This window comes from Pezoporus flaviventris, unplaced genomic scaffold (assembly GCF_033815535.1).
Source record: "Pezoporus flaviventris isolate CSIRO_AGI_PZ_B2104156 unplaced genomic scaffold, CSIRO_AGI_Pfla_v1 ptg000015l, whole genome shotgun sequence".
Classification (NCBI taxonomy): domain Eukaryota; kingdom Metazoa; phylum Chordata; class Aves; order Psittaciformes; family Psittacidae; genus Pezoporus; species Pezoporus flaviventris.
In genome coordinates this window covers 45,066,338-45,090,289 of record NW_026892563.1, presented here as the reverse complement: position 1 = coordinate 45,090,289, position 23,952 = coordinate 45,066,338, and the positions used below count along the sequence as shown (strand labels likewise).

At 43.8% G+C, this 23,952-nt stretch overlaps 1 protein-coding gene across 15 annotated transcripts in view; it reads left to right on the top strand.

Moving 5' to 3' along the window:
• The window catches only part of BBX (BBX high mobility group box domain containing), a 137,646-nt gene that overhangs the window by 18,978 nt on the left and 94,716 nt on the right, over positions 1-23,952 (top strand). For 4 of the 15 annotated variants that reach the window (XM_061454390.1, XM_061454394.1, XM_061454392.1 and 1 more), the window contains one exon: positions 15,068-15,151. The exons of the other annotated variants lie outside the window; for them this stretch is intronic. The gene's annotated coding sequence lies outside the window, so the exon portion shown is untranslated. The remainder of the gene's footprint in view (positions 1-15,067; positions 15,152-23,952) is intronic. 15 annotated transcript variants of the gene reach the window in all.

Here is a 23,952-nt window from a genome sequence, read left to right as displayed (position 1 = left end):
GCAGCAAGGTTCCTCTTGGAAATCTGATCAGACTTCCTACTTACAGGAGCTTGTAAATTCTGTAACCTGAGTGATTTTTAGAGGTGTTTCTCGAGAAAGAGGCAGTTGCATTCAGAACTTGCCTCTTTTCTCCTTAAAATGTAAGGCTAAACAGTTGACAGGGAAAGGAGATCAATAAGGATGTAGATAAAATGAAACCAGGAGCGGCCCAGTAGTGGTGTTGTGGGATATTTGTTTGTGGTTTTCGTGCTTTTTCCTCCAGTTAATACATGAATAAAGTAATTAATTTATGTAAGTGCTTGGGAAGTTCCCGTAACAAAAGTTTACAGAAGTCAAATCGTGTTTTTGCAGAAAAATAAATATGCTGAGAAAAAGTAAAACAAATCTGAGGCTGACAGCTAAGGAGTAGTGTTTCAGATGGGAGCCAGGCTGAAGCTGTGCCGTGGCGTTTCCTTGACCTGGACCAGATGCTCCTGGCTCCTTAGAGAGCTCACAGCTTTCAGCTAAGTCAATGCTGGTTGGTTTTTGCTGCTGGTGTTCAGAACGCTGTGGACAACAGCGAGAACTGGAAATAGTCAGATACTTTTTCAGTGTGCTGCTGCTTGGGAGTTCTGTTGCTATCAGGTCCAAGTTACACTTGCCAAGAGGAAGGCTTCTTGTTGGGGTATGAGAAGTGTATCTATGCTGCTGCTGGTTTTGAGCTATGCTGAAGAGTAATGATAGAAGAATACTCCCTGGTACTGCTGTTAGACTGCTACGGGCATGTAGGTAAGCAGAAGGTTAGCTCATGGATCTTTTTGCTGCAGAGTAGAGGACTAGCAGAGAAATAAAATGAGAATAAGAGGATATGGCAGGATGATTCACTTGCATCAAAATGAAATTTCTTGTAGGGTCCCAATATTTTCCTCTCATGCTTTGTAGTGTCATTGAGACCTGCAGTGGGTGTTGGATTTGATTGATTCTGGTGCTAGTGCATACTATTTCTTTTTCTCTGTAGCCAAGGACTGAAGATGGCTCTTAGGTAATGTCTGCAGTTACAGTGAGACTGACTTAGCATCATGGTGCTCCAGAACAGGGAAAAGGCTAAACCAAATAGCTTGTGACGAGGAGATTTCTGTGTTCCTAATAACCCAGGGTAAGGCAAGAGTATAGGGGTATACCTGGGCTGTGCTTACAAGCATCAGCTGTATCAGAATTGAGCAGGCTATGCTCTGTCACTGATTCCCTGATCATCCAGACTGAGAACCCTACCTGTGTTTCCTGTAGTAGAGATTAGGATGGGTAAGGACAACTGTGAAGAACATTTTGGAGTCTTTAGACAGTCAGGACACAGACACAACTCAGTCTGGGAGGGATTCTCCGGGCTGGAGCTGAGGTGTGCTCAGAGGTTGTCATGGACACCTCTTGAACTTTGTCTTCTAAGTCGGTGGTGTAGCTACTAGCACTTTTAAAAGTGTATAGGGGAAGGTAAAAAGGGGAGGAATATGATGACGAACAGAGACAACCCCACTTGTGAAGCTGCCAGGGAAACCTGTGAGATCATAAAACTTCATTCAGGAACACAAAATTTCTGTCCCCCAGCTTCGCTGGGCCAACTTGATTCATTGCCTGGCATGTTGTCATTGCTTCGCTCTTCAGCAAAAACCACATTCTGCTTATGAATGAAAGGGAACATTCCTTTGGCTGTGGATCTGTAATTACTGTTCTTGAGTTTGTTTGTGAGCTACTGAGGCCTTTACTAGAGATGATTTGCTTAAGACATCAGGAAGAGCTGTTCCTGTTTTGGGTCTGTTGACTGTTTTTCCTTTGCCAGAAGGAAGTTCGAAGGAGTTAAGTTTGCTGCTGTTGGAATCAAGTACACAGCACTGTAGATATCCACCAGGTTAGGTGAAGTCATTGGAGGATGATGGAGGGGAAGAAGTGTTCCCTGTCTGTTCTTGCATCTGTATGCACCTGTAACAAATCACGTAGTTCCAAGGATAGAAAGGAGCAGGTCCATTGAGGCTGTTGATCAGGTTCATGGAGTCACTTCATATGCAGGCCTTTGTGCTTCTTCATTTTTGACATCTGGAGCAGCAGAGGTTTTGTTTAAATAAAAAGAGAACCATCTTTTCTCTATTGTTTGCAGTTGCTGTTGTCTTTCTGCACCTCCACAAAGTAGGTGTCATGAGTTACATGTTGTCTGCTGCCCCTCAGACAGGTAAGACGTGAGGATGGAGATCCATGGATCTTCACCTGCCTGTTCCTGTGTTGAGGAAGTTCCAGTTGTCTCATTTTTTCTTTTGGAGAACTTCACTTGTGGGCCATGTATGATGGGGTGGAGGAGGATGAGGAGAGGGAAAACACAAAGTAGGAAGTCAAATTGCAGTTCAAAAGTAATCACATGGAATCAGATCTTTTGGGACAACTAGATGTGTGTCACCATATTAACTTATGCACCTACATAATTCCTTATAAGACTGAGATTATTATTGGGTTCTAAAATTATACCTGACTGCAAGGATTTTCAGCCTAAATTCATATTATTTCTATGTGGAATGTGGTTCAGATATGTGAGGTTTACTACTGGTGACAAGTATTTGATCAGAGTGTTGTTTTAAACTTGGATACATCAGCTCCCAAAACTTAGGATTCTTGGCAGATTTTGAAATATGTAAAACACTCTCTGTAAGATTACTAATTCATAGAATCATAGAATAGTTCGGGTTGGAAAGGACCTTAAGATCATCCAGTTCCACCCCCCTGTCATGGGCAGGGACACCTCACCCTAAACCATGTCACCCAAGGCTCTCTCCAGCCTGGCCTTGAACACTGCTGGGGATGGAGCATTCACAGCTTCCCTGGGCAACCCATTCCAGTGCCTCACCACCCTCACAGGAAAGAATTTCCTCCTTAGATCCAATCTAAACTTCCCCTGTTTAAGTTTGAACCCGTTACCCCTTGTCCTGTCACTACAGTCCCTAATGAAGAGTCCCTCCCCAGCATCCCTATAGCCCCCCTTCAGATACTGGAAGCTGCTATGAGGTCTCCACGCAGCCTTCTCTTCTCCAGGCTGAACAGCCCCAACTTCCTCAGCCTGTCTTCATACAGGAGGTGCTCCAGTCCCTGATCATCCTCGTGGCCTCCTCTGGACTTGTTCCAACAGTTCCATGTCCTTTTTATGTTGAGGACACCAGAACTGCACACAGTGCTCCAGGTGAGGTCTCACGAGAGCAGAGTAGAGGGGCAGTTCAACCATGTGAACCAGAAAATACGTAAAATGCCATACCCTGTCCATAAGTATTTATCTGATTTGAACATTGACCACAATGAAACACAAGGGCAGTAACTCCTGAATGTTTATTTGTTTGAAGTGACCAGCTCGCTGCTGAAAGGAGCTTTCGGGGAAATCCGTGGAGTCCCACAAGGTGGCAGGAGCTAACTGTTCTATACTAGACCTGTGCTCTGAAGGAAAGTAAAGGTTTTGCTGGGTGCATGCGTTTGAATCATGAGCGAGTTAGACCAGAATTTCAAACCCATATCTTGTGTAGGTGTTTCTTTGGCTTCTGAATAATTTGGGCAAACGAACAAGATCCTGTCCTCAAGAATTTTACTTCAAAAGAGAAAGCTCAAGCATTCTTACGCTGTCAACAGAGAGGTCCTTTATTTCCACTTGGGGGTGGTAATTTGCTTGTCACATCTGTGAAGGGAGAGCAGGGATGAAACCACGCAGGAGCTTGCTGGTGTGTGAGGTTCAGAGTGTAACAGATTGGCACTGAGCACCTCTCAACTTGCGGACTCACCTTGGCATCATGGGAACGCTGATCACGAGGTGGGACGCAGCAGCCAGGGCTGAGGGACTGTGGAAGTAAAGGAATTCTCTGCTGCTCCAGCGAGGACGCAGGGGTGTTATTCTTTAGTAACTGAAGAGTGAAAGTGACATTAAGACTATCCAAGTTTGAGGATGTTGTAAGTTGTGGACATAGTTCGTCCTAACCAGTGGTACTGTGTTGGCTAGTATGTAGAGCATAAGGCTGAAATGTATTCCTTTCTCTTCCCAATACCCTGACCTTTCTGTTGGCTGCTGGAGTTCTTGTTTCCCTTTTTCTTGCTGATGTAGCCACTTAACCTGCTGATGGTCAATGTTCTCCTGAAACATTCTGTGATCAGGACGTAAAGCACTGTAAAAGGGCAAGACAGATAGAATCATAGAATAGTTAGGGTTGGAAAGGACCTCAAGATCATCAAGTTCCACCCCCCCTGCCATGATAATCAAGTATGTCTCATCGAAGGCATGATTCAAGACCTATGATTATATGCTTGTAGTTAACGTTGCACTTTGAGTTCTGAGTCTCCCATTTTTGTCAAGTCTCTCTGGCCTGCCTTGTAAGAAACCTTTGGAATTCAAGGATTTAATTGAAACAAGTGACTGAACAAAACAGTAGTAAGATGAAGTGGTTGGCCCTGATTCAGTGGACCACTAGTTTTGAGACTTGTGAATGCTTGGTTTGTGTTAAGGGGTTTTATTTTGAATCAGTAAGCATCCATTTGTATTGTTTTAATGAACGGACAGGTCTGATATTAGCCAGGTATTTTGGGGAATATGGACAACTGTGTTTATGTGGACAGACAATGCAGTTCAGTAGGACTAAGGTGAAATTGAGAATGGGGATCTGTCTTAGCCACTAGACAGGTATTAGGAGTAAAAATAATTCAACTCTTAAACGAAATTTCAGTTTCTCTCATCCAGCTTGGTGTCAATTTCTTTCACTTTGCTGTAGAAAAACAGTTAAGGATGTGTGATAGGGATGTCTGGAATAGCCATGCCAGGTGAACTGAGTGAAAATTCTTCTGTGCCTGCGTATGAAATAGTGCTGTTTCTTTTTCTAGCAGTAATGGAAGCAAATAAAGAACATTTAAAGTTACTTCTCTAGTGACTTGCAGACCTGTTGCACTAGCGTGTATTGTCCAGTGGAATACTTACCCTTGTTTTGGCTGACAGGACAAGGTGCAGACATGGGTGTTTTCAGCAGCTGCCATAAAGAAGCAGCAATTCCATTGTCTTGCCAAAATATGGGAGCTTCAGAAGCATTTCTTTTTATACTCTTATTTGCAGGAATGCCTGAAATTTAGGAAAACAAAAGGTTTTGTTGTTAGAGCTGACTTGAATAATTTCAGCGGATGTAATCAGATTATACGTAGAATTTAAAGATGGAAATGTGATTTCCAGTGGTTGCACCTTTCATTTGCTTTCCTTTCTCTTTTCTTTGAAAAGAAATCTAGTTCTTACCTAAAAATCCTAAAATAATGGTTAGGAAAGTAAATAATTGAGCAAGGATTCAGCATTTGATGAGCACACTGTTGAAATCTGTGCAGTTGAAAATGGACAGGATTTACACAGTTGTGTACGGATAAGATTGGACTATCGGTATTTAAATTCAATGGCAATCAGCTGTGAGTCATTAGAGCAGTTGGTGCTTATTGAAACAAAGTTAGCTATGTCTGTCGTTACTTCTGTTTGAAATTTACAGCCATGGGAATGAGTTGGATGCCTCCTTCCCATTACAGCTCAGAAGCAGTGGGTCAGTTTTGTTGACTTGAAATGCTACAGATGTCCCCATATACCTGAACGTAAATACGATAAATCAGTTTTAAACTTTAAGACAGGGGATCATATATTATCAAGGTGTCTTTGTGTTCAACAGTGTTCTTTAAGCGCAGTTGCTGTATGGCACAAATGTGGAACTTAATGTGGCTTGCGGCGAATTTGCTGCTGCTGCTCCTTCAGAGTACTACAGCAAGGCAAAGTTCGATTCTTATTTTTGCACAAAAGGTCAGTGACTGTGCTAATTCCAAGGGTATAAAGAGTACTGCGAGCAGCTTGCTTTCGTTTGACCACAGAGTCAATGCCGAAAAAGGCTTCAGAGTGTGTGGTGACAATGTCTTACTGGGCGTAGTGGTGGCTTTCTAGACAATAGTGGGTATGGGGCTGTGTTTGTCAGCGGTGATACATAAATGGTCACGAGAGGTATCTGCTTTGTGGTGTACTTAAAATTGTTACAGGGTACTGGGAGGCTTAGCAAATATTACTGAATAGCTTGGCAGCTGATGGCAACTGCTCTATAACTCCAAATTAATCACAATATTACCCGAGGAAATAGAGGTGGAAGGTGATGAGGACTACATGGGATATGTGCCTTTCCAATGTGTCTTCTTCCAGGAAACCCAGGGTCTTCCCTCCCTATCTGCCAAACCCTGTTTAAATGTCTCAACCGTTCTGTTGATTTTAGTTAATTCAGGGACAATTGGAAGCATCCCATCCACCAGATCCCCTACTGAGGTGCTGAGTGCTTTCTCCTCTCCATGACCTCCTTGGGAATGCAGGGCATCGCTGGCCTCTGGTAAATGCCCAGCTCCATTCAGAGTCCAGCCAGACAAACAGGAAAATATATGCTGCCTGTTTACCAACAAAGCTAAGAGTTTTCTGCATCCCTCCCAGGGCTGATTTGCAATTGGATTTGAGGGATTTTGGGATCTGGAGAGCTGGCTGTGCATATACCTCAGTATATGAGGTCTTTCAAAGCAAAACTCAAAACATTATTTACTCCCAACTTTTTAGAATCACCTTGTTAAAATGCAGCATTTTAAAATCCAACCTGTGGATAAAACCTTAAGGATACGTCTGGGTTGTAGATCACTGTGTTTTGTAGTTACCTGAGTGTGCTTCCAGTTAGGTAGAACAAGTTTCAGAAGTGGTTTGGCAGTGATAGAGGGGAGCCCAGTGATTTAACTTGCGCTAAGGGTAAATTAACTCTTGCAGAGCTGCACTGGGCTGCTGCAGTTAAAGCTCCTTGCACTCGATTAGCTGGTTTAAACCAGGTTTGTGTGTCTAGGGCTGCTGAAACCATCTGGAGTGTTTGGGGTCGGTCACTGATAGTTGGTGCAGTGAGGGCACGTCTTGGACATTCCTTCAAGATGCAGAATCTGGTTAGGCTGCAGTTAATAACTCTTCTTACCCGTGCAGGTTGCAGATCCTGTTTATGGAATTCTTTTATAGCACTGGATGATGAAAACAGTACTTTCTCTTAGGAAATTATGACTCAATGAACTTAGTATTTATTTGGATTGAAAGCTTTGCTGTAGTTGGAGGTGACAACTAGTTGGGGATATTACTGCTTCTCGGAGGGCTTGTTCTTGGATTTTACAGGAATGGGAAGGCAGGGGAGGGTGAGTGTCTTGCCTTTGGTGCTCAGGGTACAATTTTTGCCCTTCCTTATTTCCTTAAGGAAATTCTGCCTTTTCTTAGAGAAACTGTAATGGAAAACTAGTGTCCTTGGGAGTGTATGTGAAACACAGAAGTAAGTCAGCACTGAGGCCAAGTTACCTGTGTTTGTCTCTATGTAGTGTGTGCCAGTTGATTTAGTGCTGTTTAGTACTCATTGCTAAGCAGATGAAGTTGATCTTTCAGTGACTTCAAGGAAGTCAGGAATGTCCAAATTCAAAGAAACTGTACATATGATGGCTGACTAGTTCTGCCATTATTGGACCAACCTGTGTGCTGTTATAGGGGCATAATCCTTTAGGGCCGTGTTTAACACTCTCCCCTCTCCTCCCTCCACTCTTGTATAGAAAAAGGGAAATGAGAATTAAAAGAAAGGATAATAATCAATACAGCATTTACAGCTGAAGATTTAAGCATCTGCTGGCAGGGAATTACTGTGTCTGTGTGGTTCATACACTGCATTGGTCTACAAACCATGCAGTTAAGTTCACACCTGCACCTACACCAAAGTCAGAAGGTCAGATTGTAATAGTGGAATTGCTTTGGCAGAAACACGAATGTTGGAGGAGATGTTGAGCTTCTCCAGGTCAGTTGTTAACAGCAGCCTCTTGCTCCTAGAGGAATGTACTTGCCCTTCTTCAGGTGTTTTCAGCAGAAAACTAGCAGCTGCTTTCTCTGTCTGTCCTCCTCCTGGATGTACCAGAGAGCAGCAGTGGTGGTTGGCTCGATGGGAGACACAGGGATGCAGCTGATGGCTTCCTTAAAGTTTAACAGGAGCATAGGACCCTTCTGTAGCAGTTTAAAACACCTCGGCAGCAGAAGTAGCAGTGGGTCAGTTCTGCATCCATGGTGTTTCATAGCAGTGAGGTTTTCATGTGAATAGCTGCTATTGTTAATCTGTGTTTAACTTAAACAGTGCAGGACAGATGCAGGAATAGGAGAATTTGTGTTACTGGCAAGCCAGTTACGCACCATAACAACTAGTGTTTTATGTTCTGCATTGACTTAAGGATGTGTGTGGATCTGTAAAGCATTGCATCCTTTGGTAACAAGTGACCTATCTTAAACTTTCTCTTCTTGACAGTTAGGAACAAAACACCACACCTTAAAAGCTGCTTGTATATTATAGAAGGGCCGATATATTAATGCAGTTACTGTGTTTATACTGTCAGGTAGCTGATGTGTAGATTGGCATCTGTATTCCTTGCATCCATGCTGGAGGGGCAGGAAGAGACTCACCCTCTTCCATGGTGTCCCACAGATGTGTTTAGCCGTGAATGCAGGAAGCCTGTATGATTTTCCTTGCTGATAAGGTTCGCTGTACTTACATGTGCATCAATCAGTTCTTGCGGTAGTGCATTGATTTTTGGTGTCTGAACCTAGAGTGTAAAAGAAGTTTGGTGTATCTCTTAGGGAGTGGTGGTGTTTGAAGTAAAATGTGAATTTTGAATGCTGGTAATCTCTTTTTTTTTATTCCTTTATAGTAAAGTATTGCATGGTAGAAACTTCATTTAGCTTTAGAGTCCCACACAGACACCAAGGGAGAAAACCACAGTCTGGAGAGGAAAAAAGAGGCTCTTTTTTTTTTGTTTGATTGAATGAGGAAAGTTACTCATTTAGTTTTAGATCATGCACTGACAAAACGTAGAGAAACTCTTAGAGAAGACTGTGTGGTAGCCACTGGTTCATACATCTTGCATTGGTGTCAGGTCTTTGGATAAGAGTGGGCATCATCACAAGAGATGTCGCAGCAAATGTTTAGCTCGCGTGCACAAAACCCTAAGCAACACTTATTACTGGAGATGACATGGTCTGGTGTTTTGGGGGTTTTTAAGTGAGTTTGCAATTAGTTGAGGCTAATTGATGGTTTTGCAGAAGCACCTTCAGTTCAGTTTGTTTACAGCCCTTCAGAGGAGTTGTTGATAGAACAGCTAAAGATAGGGTGATGTCTCATAAATCCACAGGGATGGCTGAAAAATGTGTTTGCTGGATTTGCACATTGGGTACTGTATTCACACAGTGATTTCTTACTGCCATAGCCTTCCTCTTGTGTTTCCTGGGAGGAGTCCTCTGTCCTTGCTCACAGCTTCAATAGCCTTGGCTAGAGCCACCCATCCTTGGAGCAGCTCTGCTTCCCAGGGATGCCTCGCTGCTGTTGAAGCAGTGGGGTGTGCTGGTGTACGCATGTGGGGTACCTGGGCCCCCTCGGATGGAAAGTGCCAGACTTGGGCTTTCTAATGTGCAAGCTAATACTGTGACCTGAAGAAAACCACAAGTGTACGCTGAATGCAGGGCTCGGGCTGCCATAGTGGTTTTCCAGCATTTCATGAAGATAAATTCAATCTGAAAGATTTATAAATGGTCAAGATTGGAATTCAGTGAAGTAATCAGTGAATGAGATGTGAAGCTGGGAGGAAGTTGTTCCTCCGAAGAAACCCTGACAGTACTTGGCCCAAACACTAAAGGATTCTGTAAAAACAATTACACATAGTCTAAAGGAAATCATTCACATAAATAGTTGTGTGTAGTGGCTGTTTCTAATTGGGCTTCATGTTTTATCACAGTTAGTTTTCCATTTAGGAGGGAAGATAGGAACCATAAAACTTGATGCAAATTAGCAGAGCGAAATAGCTTTCTTTGCAACTGCTCTTGGAACCTTTGCGTCTCTTTTAAGAATATGCTTACAGGATATTGCAGCAGTACATCGAGGAAGAAAACGGGGTTGTCTTAAAATACAGAAGTATATGTCTTTCTAATAAATTGCTTCTGATAGTACTAGGAAATAGAGGCGATTATACGAAGGCAGGTTTCTTTTTAAAAGTCTGATTTGCATTTTCATCTCATGGAGAGCAGCTTTCATTATTCTTAAGGCAAAAACTAAACCCTCCTCATTTGAAGAAATTGTGACACTGGAAATGGGGTGGGGTGTTTGTGCTACAGGTAATGCGTGATCTTATATTGCAAGAGGTAAACCTCAGCATCTCTAAGCTTATCAGTATCTTGTAGTAAAGCTAAAAAGGGAGCAGCAGTGCTAGGATTTTATGCTGTCACACTGTATGTTAGCATCTGAGTGCACCTATAGCAGAGAATTGGGATTTAACTTCATGGTGGCAGTGGGAGGAGAGGCAAGAAGGGAGAGCATGCTGCTTGTGGTAGGATTTTTGCCTTGGGTATTTTACATGTTATTTAGGTATAACATTTGTACCTGCAGTTGTTCTGACACTTGTGATACGTGGGGGTGTGTAGTAGGTAACAGAGCAGTGGCTTTCTGGTGATGGAAATCTGTTGTTGCATGTATATGCTTTTAATGTACTACATGGCTCAGAAAGCTTTGGTGCATGCAAGCCTGTGGCAGGGAGTTGGAACTAGATGATCTTTTAAGGTCCCTTCCAACTCGAACCATTTCATGGTCCTATTATTCTGTGTGCATATATGAAAATACGTGGTGTGACTTCTAAGTAGTGCCGAGACCTAGGAATCATTAAAGTGGTGATTCTGCTGTTTCTGAATACACAGATTGTTGGTGGCGTTTTCTAGGGTGGTTTATGAGTTAAGTTATCTGGTTAGCGTTCTGTTAACTGTGTGGTACTGCAGAGTTACATAAGTGTTGGATTGAGAGATTGTATCCACTTTGAGCTGAGCAGTAACTTCGTTTAGATTTAGTGATGGGGTGGGTAAATTTATGATCAAACGATCTCCATGCTGGCTTGGTTTAAATGGATGTGGAGACAGGTTGGTGTGCACCTGACTTTCATGTAGGGGGTGCGAGGCCAGAAATGGCACATACCATTGAATTTTTGACAGCTGTAGTTTAAGCAAGGCAAAAACTTCAAGTTAATGTTAAAACGGTGCAGAATAACTACATGGTTGAATGTGCCTGGACTTCTAAGTGTATGAGAATGAGTTTGAAGCACAGCAGTGCGTATACTTGTAAGTGCTTGTTGCTTCCTACTTCATGCCTTCTTTCTGAGGTAGGTTTTTATCTCGTCTAGCAGCTAAAAGATGATTATACATCAGATGATCCCTTTTCATAGCTGTTTTCAAGCTTTCAAAAGATTTGTGTTCTCCCTGGGAGAAAAAAGCTGGCACAATTTAAAGTAGTGGGGTTTCAACTTTTTTACTTTAAAAACACTAAAAAAAGTATCCTGTAGATGATAAGAGATGCCTGAAAAACAAATGTAAGCCTACCAACAATGGACTCGTCTTCTTAGTTACTTTTTCAGGCCCATAGGAAATAATGACTGCAGTACAAGAACTGCTGATCTATTGCTGTATCTGTAGTGAAGTCGGAGGCCTGTGGACAGGGTGCTAACACTTAGGCAGCAAAGATCTTAAGTTAAGCAAGCCTTAACTGCTTGGCAGCATTAAGCCCAAACTGTTTTACTTGGAGAAGAATGGTTGCCTTCCAGTGGCTTTCACACTCCTGCTGATGGTAAACACAGGTTTTTAAAATGCATTCGTTGCTTCGATGACCTCAGTCAAGGGAAGTTGGGAAGAGCAAAGAAGCAGAGAGTGATTATTTGCCGTGCAAGCAGATGCTGCTCTAGTTTCTCAAGGAAATTTCTTGCGTAGAAAGTCAAAGAAATGAAGGGGTTTGTACTGTAAACAAGGCAATACTTTGCGCAGTGCCCTCAGCTTTTTCTTTGCATGGTCTGTTATCGTAAGGATGAAATGCTTGCAGTAATAAAAGACTAAAGGGGGCTCATAGAGGAGGGTCTTTCAGAACGCTTAAAATTGTTTGCAAACTAACTAATAGCAAGTGACTTAAAAACATGACTGTGTTGGCCTTTAGTCAAGATACAGACTGACACTGCTGAAGTTAAAGATGTGCCTTAAGTGATTTGTTAGTGAACCTTATAAATTGGTGAATGATTTTTATGTAGTAACTAAGAATACTTCTTTTAAGCGCTTCTGATGTTTCTGAGGTTGCTGGAATAAATTAACTTGGGCTGTCATATCAAGAGTGTCAGAGATTGCTATTCTGTATCTGATGAAATACTCTCACTGGTGTGTGTGTGTGCTTGAACTGAAGAAGTAGAGAGGAGGAAGGGATTAGTACAGTTTAGCAACAGCATATCTGTCTGGTATTTGTGAGAGCTGGGAAGTGCCCTTTCAAAACCAAGTATCAGTGTGAATAGCAGGGGAAAAGCAGTACTCAGTGCTATAGAATCTCCCTTCAGGTAGGAAACAGCTTCTCTGAAATTCATAGAATAATCCCGGGATTAGAGGTGGGTTTGTGAGCTCGTTTGTTGTGGTAGGGTCCCGGAGCTGTGAGTGATGCTGTACAGGTGTAGGTTTTGATTTGAAGAGATGTCCAGGCATTTCTGTAACAGGAATTATATCGGAAAAGGGTTGGGAGTATCTTTGCTGTTTCTCTTAAGTTGAGCTCTTACCTGTATTTTAACCTTGCCTGCCGTTGGTCACACAGGACCACAATACCCCGTGCAGGTTTTGTGGATTCTTGGCTTTAATACTCATTAAATCTGTTCAGCCGAGTGTATAAATTGCATTTCCAGTTCTGATCTAGTTCTGGCTTTAAACTGTATGTTTTCTTAGTAAGGAAGCAGCTGTCTGTCACTTCAGTGCTAGTAGTTACCCCCAAAAGAATGGGTGAGTTCCCCATGAGACAAAAAGGATAAAGCTGCCAAGCTACATGGACACTAGTGCAGACATTGCATTGACATTAAGGTGGATAGGACCTGGTGTGTTGCTGCTCGTACCCTGGCTGACCTAGGCTGCATACTGGGATTTAGCCTGCCTTTAGTCTGATGTTGCTGCAGTCCTGAAGACACTGCAGTGAGGCTTTGCATCCATTTGGTCGCTGCTGACTCCGCCATCAGGGTAGCTGTAGATGGGGATGTATGTCTGCATCAGTGACCTTCAGCTTACAGCCTGAGGAGTTACGGTAAATGCAGTCACTGAAGGTAGGCTGTGAACTGGGAAGTCTGAAGATGAAGGCGTGAGTCCTGTCTGTCCACTCGTGGAAGTGAAGGCCATCAGGCCCTGCAGAGAGGCAGGGAGAGAAGTGAGGCTGTCTCCAGCTCAGTTGGGATTTGACTGTAGACTTGTGTGTAGGATATACTTTGAAACAGTGTCAGAAAGCGAACAAGGCACAGTGAATTTCAAAGGCATCATTAAATGCTTTGTCATAAGCTTCTGGAATGGGATCTTCCAAATGTGAGTTAAAGACATGCTACAGGTTCCTATATTGAGCAGAGAAGAGAAAATACATGAAAGCAGTAAAGATAAAATTGGTTGCCTGCCTTGCTTTTCTTTTTCCCTTCTGCTGTCAGGACTAGTGTAGAGGACATGGATGGGATTTCCAAAAGTATAAGAACTTGTCTTAAGCTGATGAACTGTTAATTTGGTCCCCTCCATACCCACCAGTGCAAAATACCTGCACATCTTGCCTTGCCAGTCTAATGAGGCAAAATACTGTGAGCTGATAGAGAGTGAGACAAGTGTCTGTGTAGGAATACTCTCCCTGCTGATCTCCACAGTCTCATTTAGAAAAACCATAAATGCATAGGGATTGTGTGCCTTTGGCTGAAATGTATAGGTCAGGTCCTGGCTGTGTGAGTTGGGAAGATCCACTGACGTGCTGTTTTCCCGTTTGGGTTTTAATTCCTCTTGTAAAACAGTGGCTGATGGCTCACGTGGTAGTCAGTCCACCTTTGCCTTGTGTCTTTTTTGGCTTTACCTTGACACTTCATTTTCTGTGCTCTATAATTCTTATTATAGAACGTTATATATCGCTCTTTTATGTGTGGTTTTGTAATGCTACCCTAAAGATAGGAACAAACCTCACTCCTGAGGAACGTGGGGGCAGCATGGCATGTGGCAGATGCAGCCCCACTATGGCAGAGGCCAGGAGGGCAGGTGAGGGTGGCCCATGCTGCAGGAGCAAGCAGAATTGTCTCTCCTGGGGGAACCCAGCTGCCACAGCCTGCTTAGTGGGGCTAGCATGTGCCTTTGAGAGAGGGGGTTCATGCAAGGTGGGAGATGCTGTTGCCAAGTTAAAGCCCTGCTTGGTGTCGGTTTGAATTGTAGCTTGAAAAGCCTTGCGGTTCTTGAAGCTCCAGAATATCCCCCCTGCCTTGTTTTATTATAACTTCATCAAAAGAAGTTAGTTCCACACAAAACGTGGCAGTTTGATCTTTCAGAACATACCATCATCTGCTGGTTTTAATGCGCAATAAGAGTTCTTCTCCAGTGGCAAGAGGAGGAGCGTGGTATCCATCCTGCGGGATGTGCCTTCTTCCCCCGGCGCACGCCTGAAAGAGGGCTCAGCAGCGTGTGGGGCCCATGGGCAGCTCTCACCCAGGGCTGGGGCGGGTCGGGATGCATGCTGGGGCTGGGGGCTGGTGGTGCCAGCGGGGAGGATGTCAAGGGTGAGTGTCTGCTTGTGCAGGGCCAGCTACCTGTGCGGTGAGCGCTAGCCCATGCGGTGGGATGGGGGGGTGTGTGCGGGGAGCAGGGCGCTGATGGCATCCGCGTTAGCTGTAACGCTGGTATTTCAGTAATGCGGTGGTGTTCGGTCCCACTGCCAAAACCAAGCTATAAGCAGCGAGTCTTTGCTCCACTTTTCCTCGCTCCGTGCCTCTGCTCCGCCCCGTCCGTGCTCCCCGCGCTGCTGAGATCAGCTTCCTGCTTTTCATTTTCCTCCGAACGCTGCTCCTCCTCCCCTGAAAGAGTTATTTTCATCGGTGTGGAGTTGGTTCTTACGGGTGGCTGCAGGCTCTTTCTCTGACAGGCGAACGCGCCAAGCTGGAAAAGCAGTATCATGGTGATTTTGTTCTGTTGCAGCGAACCAGAGCTGTAGGCAGAATGGTAGACTGCTGCACCGAAAGCATTTCTGTGCCAGCTCTGTGACCGTGGAAGGCGAAGGAGGTGAGTGCTGGTTTTACATCACGGAGTTGTTGGAGGTGGGACCAGAAGTCGCAACCTACCCAGGCTTCAGGAACAAGACATGAGCAATTATGTTGTTACGCTCTCTGATTAGATGCTTTTGCTCCTGCTAATACTGTAATGGAGTATAGTCAGGAAGTGATGGATTTTGCTGTGGCAAAGAACTGTGGTCCCTGAAAGTTTATAGTGTTTAAATTAATTTTTCTTTCATTGAAAAGTGTAAATAGATATGGCCATAATATAAATATATAAATATAGCCATAAAGGACAGATGGTAAAGATGGGGTTTACTCTAAAGCACTTACAGTAGAAAAAAAACACTGGGGTAGCTTCAGAACTTTTAGATGGATTGAATTATGCCAGAAAGAGACTTCACAGTGATGTAGTAATGCCTGTGGGTCTAGAATGATGTGAGGCATAGGAGGGAATGACAGGATTTTACAATGTGTGGAAATAAGTTCATAGACAGGAAAAACAAAAAGGAAACAACCCCCAGAATTCTTTTTCCAATTGCCAAGCATCCCTCAGGATGGAAGGCAGGTTGATTGAGAGAAAAGTGGATTGTTTGGACCAGTATCTCTGTTGTGACAAACGAGTAACTCCTATAGAAATGTGGCTTCTTACATTGTTGCAATTTGTAGTTTGGGTTTGGTTGGTTGTTTTGGTTGGGTTTGGGTTTGTTTGGGTTTTATTTGTCTATTGTCATTATTTTTCTTTACGGAGTGAAGAATGTAAATACCACGGTATGTATTTTACACACAAAATGTATTTTTCACACAAAATGCATTTGTATGTATTACAAAATGAGATTTCCAACCTGTTAAACAGGTGAGCATCATTCCCTCTATACCTTCTATTGGCGCTCTGAAGTTGGTAATCCGTAACTAGTGGCAGGTTGCTACTTACTCTGTGGTGTGGTACCCTTCTTTTGCTGCTTTCTCATTACTGCCTGTTAACAAGCAGATTAATGGGACCACTTTGTTCATTCTGACCATGGTGCCCTGAGTGGTTTCGCAGAGAACTGTCCATAAGAAGCTACTCAAAACACGTAGCTCTGGTGGGCCAGCCTGGCATTGGATGCTGCTGGTTTGGGTACCAAGCCTACTTGGGTAGCTTGCTGTTACCCAAGCTCTCAGGTCTGACCAGAATTGCCTGTGCCCTTGATCCAGACCAGAGCACACACTTTGAGTAGCTGTTTTCTGTGATGCCGAGTTGAATTCATTGGTTCTGCTACAAAATGAAACAGATACAGGCTTGGATTGGTTGTGGGAGTCAGGATTACTTCTCTTACAGTGAAGTTCCTCAGTAGCCATGCTGGAAGTAGTTCTGGGAATCTTCTGTTTCAGAATTTGATGATGTATTTTGATGGACAATGAGAGAGGTGCAGCAAATTACAAACTGGGGTTGATTTGTGGTAATATTTGTGGCCGTGACTGACTTTTCCTTTCTTCTTTGTTGGAAATCAGCGCTCCTTCTTTCAGTTGTGGGGCAAGCGGGAGTGTATTCAGGGTGTTTTGTATGACTGGGCCACACTTACCACTTCTAAGGCTTTGTAGATCAATGTGTAAAGTCAAAAGAAAAGCATAAAACCACTTTTATTGCCCAGCCTGTGGCCTCCACTGGGGTAGTGCTGGAGGGGTATTGTATAGGAAGTAATAATAAAACTTCCAGTCGTGTATGGCCCTGCATCATCTGTATTTGCTTTTAGGTGCTGGGTATAATATGCTGTGTGGTTTTTGCCTCCTGCAATCTGGAAGTTCATTGCTGCTAAATCTACTTCTTTGTATAGACCTGTGCTCCAGAAATTAACCCTGTGCCACGTCATGAGTCAGGGATAAAACCATGGCTAAAGACGTTTTATGTGCTGTGCACATCAGTATGGTAGTTAGATGATGCATGCCCATTTGTGTTGATACTAAGGAATTCTAAATGATAATGTTTCCACAAGAAATGTGTGGGAAATATACTTATCCTATAGATGCAAATATATCTCCCTTGTGGGCCCAAGTACGCAACTCTTCCTTGCCAAAGTTACTACCTTTTTGCTTGCATTCTGGCAGTAGGCAGACTGCAGCACTGAGAGCATGGGTGTGATGTTAAGCAGCAAGCCCTGCAGCTGCTGGCCTTCTGTGCTGCTTTAGTAATTTTGTGCTTATTTTCATTGTGATTGATAAGAGGTTGCTGTAAAAAAAAGCCCAGCCTGGATCGGTGGAGTCAAGGGCTCCTACCAGTGGCTCTAGGTTTTGTGCTCATAACTGATTTGCCAGCCTTGCTGCTGGGTAGGGTCAAAGCATTTGCTCCTTTTTCTGTCCCATTTTTGCAACCTGGTCTTGTGTTAACTTGTGGGAACTTGTTATTTTGGGGTGCACTCAAGGGGGGTGGGAAGTTCTGCAGGTTGGGTCCTTCCTTGTTTGAGCGTTCACAAGGCTATTAATAAGTGCTCTTTATTGGTAGGCATGAAGAGTGAAGGGTATTGCTCCCAGAGTCTGTTTTGACCTTCAGTTCACTGCATGTGATAGAAGATACAATATGTTATTTGAACTACAGCTCCCTGACAAAGAAGTGAATAAGACTTATTTGCTAGAGGTAATAGTGAAGCACCATGTTTAAATGGCAGCAGTCACTAAACGAAATAGTCCCAGCCTCAGACACTTGCATCCTACTCCATGGGGTCATGCTGGTTGTTTTTGAAGTTGTGCAATGGACTGGACTGGGATCATACCTAAATTAATGGGGTATATTAGCTTAACTCTTTCTGTCTGCTAAAGGTAGAACTGACCACCATTGGGGGGGATCCTATAGTGAGTCATGAATCAGAGCAGAGAACTGCACAGCTCTGTTGCTCCAGAAGAGGGGGGAATAGGAGCAGGACAGGGGACAGGACTGCTTTTGGTTTCAGAGCTGGCTTATGCTATCTTACAGCTTGTCAAGCTAGAGCCTTAAGGGCAGGCTAAGTAAAATGCAAGAGAAGGAGGATGTATCTCCAGAAATAGACTACTATTGTCAATACTTCTTCTGCTGGGGACTTATATGCATCTCTTAAACATGATTGTGCAGTCTGGATAGTTTCCAGTGCAGATAGCATCAGCTGGTTACTGATGCTGAGGATAAAATGTCTTAATTGTGATGTTGCTTTTATCTTTCTCCTGTGATCCTTTCTGAAGCAGGGTGATGCCTTGCGTAGCTTTCCTTTGTGTGACCCAGCATAGCCTGCGACATATCAGGCTCTTCTTAAAAGCTGCATGGGACTTTCAGTAAGTGTGTTGATAGGTGATTTCAGCCAGGTAGTTCTGTCTGGATGCGGAATACCAGTTTACAAGAGATTCAAGGTGCTGGTTAAATTGTTAAGTCCAGAGCTGATGCTGTATGTTGTTAATATGATGAGTTGCTCTGAGATTTTAACTGGGGGTGGAATGTCTCAAAAGGAGAAGGTAGCTTACCTCCAATGGCCAGTACTTGAGTGGGGTTTTTTTGGTAGCAGGGTAATTGTTGCTGCTTGTATGTGATTTGTGGAGTTGAGGAAGTTTTTGTTAGTGGTTTTCAAGCTTTTGTTACGTGTCAGGTGCTGGCAGAAAGCAGCAGCAGATATTTCTACGTTAATTCCCCGGGGCTGTGTTTTGGCTGCAGTAGTCAAATGTTACATCCCAAGATGAAGATCGTCTTTTGAGACGCGCCAGTGTAGACCCGCACGGATGTTCAGGGCCTTGCTACCCTCTGTGAGACTCTGTGCAAGTACAGGAATCCGTGCTAGCGGATTGTGACAAGGGATTAAAGGATCCATGTTTGCTTTGCTTGGAAGCTGTTCAGATAGGAGAGTTTAGAGTTGAAAATACCATCCCTACTCCTTCCCTTGCCCTACCAAAGTAAACTGAAAACCCGTAACAAAATGTGGCACATTGAGTCTTTTGTGCTGTTTTAGAGTACCTTATGCTACAGAATAGATGCTGTCCAGTGAAAACTGTATATAAAACAGGCATAATTGTGGAGGAGAAACACAAGAAATTATAGTTTCAGGATGAGAAAGAAAACCTAAGTGTTGCTGTGAAGCTTGCACAGCAGGAAGTTCAGTTGCTTTACGCCAGGAGATTGAAAGAACTCCCTAAAATCTCAAGCATTTAAAAAAAATAAATATAAAATTGGCACTTTGGTTTGATTATATCTTTCTTTTGGAGGGAAAAATAAGTCTCTCTTGCTGTAAATGGAGAAAGGAGTTAATGAGACTAATGCTTTGTTAGGCAAATCACAGCAAAGTTCAAGGGACCTGACACCACAAGAGCTGGTTGGTGCAGCTGGGCCATGACCAGCTGTAAGTACACAGCTTCTACTGGTGGGGATGTGAAGTTACTGCCTCTGTTGCAGCATCTTCTAATGCTGTTGTGCCCACCCTCTGCATAGTCGTAGTGTAATGGCAGCAGTGTTCTCCATGGACTTCTGTCTGGGATGCTGCTGGCAGAGCCTCACTGGGAAGCACTATAGCGGCTGTGGAGGGATGGTGCAGGGCGCTGGTGTGGTGTAATGCTTTGGGACATAGTCTTCCCTGATGGTCAGCTAACCCGAGGTGAAACCCTGGCAGCATCTCCAAAAGATGCTCCTATTTCAACTCTTGGGGAGCAAGATGCACTGCAAAGCAAAGCTACTCAAATGGATCCCTCCCCCTTTATCTGTTACATCACTATTGCATGGTAAAGTGGTTTTTATGGTACTGGGAGGTTAAAATACATTCCAATTGAAGGGATAACTTTATATGCAGGTGTTCAAGCAAAATGTTTATTTCCCAGATGAATACAAAAGTGGAACTGTCTGTAGAAGAACTGAAAATCATTTAATTGAGTTTTCCTGTTCCAGCTGGCTACAAGAATGTATGTGTTTGAAGTTTAAAATGTTAGTAGTGGTAGTTACAAGCATCCCATACTTGGCCAAATGCCCCCTGGAGCTTGTCAGTGTACGGAGTAACTCAGAAGTAGCAATCAGCTGTGTAAGACACCTGGAAGTTTCTTGGGTAAAACTGCATCCATCTTGGGTAAAACTGCATCCATCCGTGTGGACCTGTGCGCACTGACAGTCAGTGGCGATACCTCCCGTGTTGGTGGAACCCACTCAAGCAGGTTCTTGTTAGTCAGGGCCAATAAGGAGTTACTACAGTTAAGCTGTTTCTTCCCCTTTCAAGGCTGCAATAAGGCAGCCAGCTAGCCAGGCCCCCTTCGAAGATGACCATGACATATTCTAACCACACAGCTGAAGCCTTCCCATCTCCAGTGGTGTTCATGGTTGATTCACAACAATAACAGGAATAAGTCTGTGGCAGAGGCTTTCTGAGTTCTGGGGGGGGGCTTTCACTGAAGGTCTGTCTGTGTGCGAGCCTCTGCTCTGTGAATGCTGAAATGTTCACAGCAGGTACAGGCATCTGCTCTCTGGTGGACCTCTGGTGAGACAAAGCCTCCGAATTGCTGCGTTGGTGAAAGCGGTGGGTAGAGGGAGGAAAAAGAGAGACTTTCTGGCTGAGCTTTCAGTAGAAGTGAGTGTACTTTAAGTATTATCAGCAATTTACGCTGTTACTTCTGATTAAATTTCCTGCTGTATGGATTGACAGAGTACATAAAAGCAGATAAATTCCTTGCTCCTGGCAGTGCTGAGAGAGGTATTTCAGCTTGTCCCGCAATAGGCAGCGAATTCAGCAGGTAGCAAGCTGAGGAATGATAGAAGGGCAGGGCCCTTAGAGGGAAGGCATCTTCAGTTGACTGTTTAGCTGCTTTCTGCTGACTAATGAAGGTGCAAAGAGAAGCTGTATTGAGATGCTCAGGCTTCAGTCAGTAATGTGTTTCTTTTAGGATGGTCAGCCTCCTTGAATTATATCTGGAAATGATTCTGGAAAATGGTGCCATCACTGGAAGATGAGTATAATATGCTCCCTTTGTGAAATACTGAGGGAGGGCAGCTACCCAACGTTCCCAAGCAATCTGTGGTGTAAGACCTTTAGGAAGGACAATTTATGGCCGTCTTTTGGGGTGATAAAAGCCTGATCAGTGTAATAAACCTTTTTATCAAAAGGAAGCATGTCAGCATAGGTATTTGCAGCACTAACATAGTACACCCATGCTTTGGTTGATCTGCATATGAAGAAGTAGTAGAAGCTCCAAAGGAGATTCTGTGTGCAAAGGGAGGGAGGTATTTTAAGAATGGCAGTGGTATTTTGCAGTTTCTTGCTTTTTATTCCTGTCTGCCACTATTTGTCTTCTGCATAGCTTCTTTGCAGGGCAGCCTGCTGTGTGGTGCTTGCTTTTATCTTGCATGCACCTGCAGAAAAGTACATAAAGATACATGCACAGAAATGCATACGCTTGTGTGTGTGTCTGTGCGTGTGTAATATAGAAAGTGTGTGCATTTTTATTGTAATAGCTGGGCAAAGTGGGCTTGAGTGGCTGTGGGGAAAGGCTGAGAGTTGGGGTTGTTCAGCCTGGAGAAGAGAAGGCTGCGTGGAGACCTCGCAGCAGCTTCCAGTGTCTGAAGGGGGGCTATAGGGATGCTGGGGAGGGACTCTTCATTAGGGACTGTAGTGACAGGACAAGGGGTAACGGGTTAAAACTGAAACAGGGGAAGTTTAGACTGGATATAAGGAGGAAGTTCTTTCCTGTTAGGGTGGTGAGGAACTGGAATGGGTTGCCCAGGGAGGTTGTGAATGCTCCATCCCTGGCAGTGCTCAAGGCCAGGTTGGACAGAGCCTTGGGTGATGGGTTTAGTGTGAGGTGTCCCTGCCCATGGCAGGGGGGTTGGAACTGGATGATCTTAAGGTCCTTTCCAACCCAAACTGTTCTGTGATTCTATGTCCCTGCTGATTGCAGGAGGTTGGACCAGATGACCTCTGAAGGTCCCTACCAACCCAGGCTATTCTGTGATTCTGTGGCTGTTAGTGTTCCTCATTCACTCTTTGCAGTTCACTAAAAGCATGGTGTGAGACAGGGCAATGTGACTTGGCTTAGCACAGTCTATATCAGTAGACCTCTGCTATTGTCTACTACTCATTTCATCAGCGAAATGTTTTGGCATACTGCTTTAGACCAGTAGTGATCCCACTCTTTCGTTGCTCTTTCCAAAGAGGATCTTGTGTGTAAAATGCATGAATGAAATAAAGAAATAAAACTAGTTACATTTGTGTGGAAGTCTTCAGTGGCCTTGCATTTCGTACGATGTTGGCTAGGTAAGACTGCAGAATATCAATGTTTTTTCAATGACAATACAAATTAGGCCTGCTTAAAAACTTGGAAAATGGATCTAGAGCGTGCTTGTGCAAACCTCAGAGCGCTGCAGAACTGCATTCTAGCTTCCAGACACCTCCATCAGGTGAGCAGTGCGTGGCACGAAACAGCTCTTGGTCATTTACGGACCTGAAGGGGTAACGTGTCCCTTGTGTTGCAGAGGCAAATGTGCTTTAGAGCCCGTCTTTCTTCACGTCCTCCATGTAAGGCAGATTGGACCAACGTTTAATTTGCTAGACCTGTGAAGCAAGATGGGGGTGTTGCCAGCTGACATCAGAGGGTGGCTGAACTCAGTACTAGCTCTAAACATCGCTTAGTTGCTGCTTGTGCCGCCCCATTTCGAAGACAACTTCTCTACTTCGACATTAAAGCTTACAAGGCTCATTTCTTTCTTTCCCCTGTTGGTATAGTTGTGGTACCACCGTTTTCCACTTCTAACTACAGCTTGAAGTAGGTCAGAGCTCCTTAACCATACCGTAATGATCCCTGCGCTTTTATAGCACTTTTCACTTGAATTACCCAGGTGATTTATGGGATCGATGAAGAAAGCTGGGTAACACCTTTTTGACTGACATGATTGAGGCAGATAGCGGCTCTGAGTCATAGGAAGGCTTAGGATGAATTTAAGGAAGTTTTTTGGCACATCTGAAGAACCCGTTTCTGAGGGGGAAGCCACTGCTGCCAAGCAAACGTTAAACTGCATAGGTAGTGTATGTCTGTGATAGAAAATTGGGGGGGTGGGGGGATATTTAGCACCTGAAATCTGCATTAGATTCACCTCTGGGCAACAGGGCAAGCCTTTAGAAAGAAAAGGTGTAAATAGATCCCTGCTCTGTGAAGGAAGGGTAGCAGCACCTTCTCTAGAGCCCGGCATTCGTGTTGCAGCAAAGTGATTTCCAGAAACAAAAAGAAGTTTAAGACGATCTTGCCCTTCGGTAAGGGGACTGCAGTTCAGTCACTTCACAGATGACATAGGTTAACACATAGTAACAAAAATGGGGCAGAATCCAAGTTTGAAACAAGCTAAGTTGTTGAATAAAAAGTTCAATAAAACCTTTATTTCTAATGTTGATGAAATGGCCGTTCGTCTGAGGGATGGGTGTTTGAGGTTTCCAGATAAAACTATACTCCTTGTATTTCTGGAGCTTAGCTGACTGGAGGTACTGAACAGAGACCTGACAAAGCATTACACATTTTGATGCAGTTTAGTAAGACTGTTAAGCTATTCATAACTGTTTAGCAAAGTGTTGGTTTAAATCATACTTCAAATACCTGTTTAACGTACTATGGCTCTCTTACTGAGTTTTGTGTGTTATTAGGCACCTGGTTCTTCCATGATTGAAATACCTTGCCTAAATACGTATGTGCTGTGTCCAAACCTATGCAGTAAGTTTGTGGTAGAGGAAGGATGGGACCCAAGTAAGATGAGTTAGCTAGGTTACTGTGCTGCTGCTTTGGTCTTTAATTGGTGGGCAAGACTGTCACTTGAACTGGTGCTCTGCATGTTCAGCAGTGTTATTCAGCAGATCT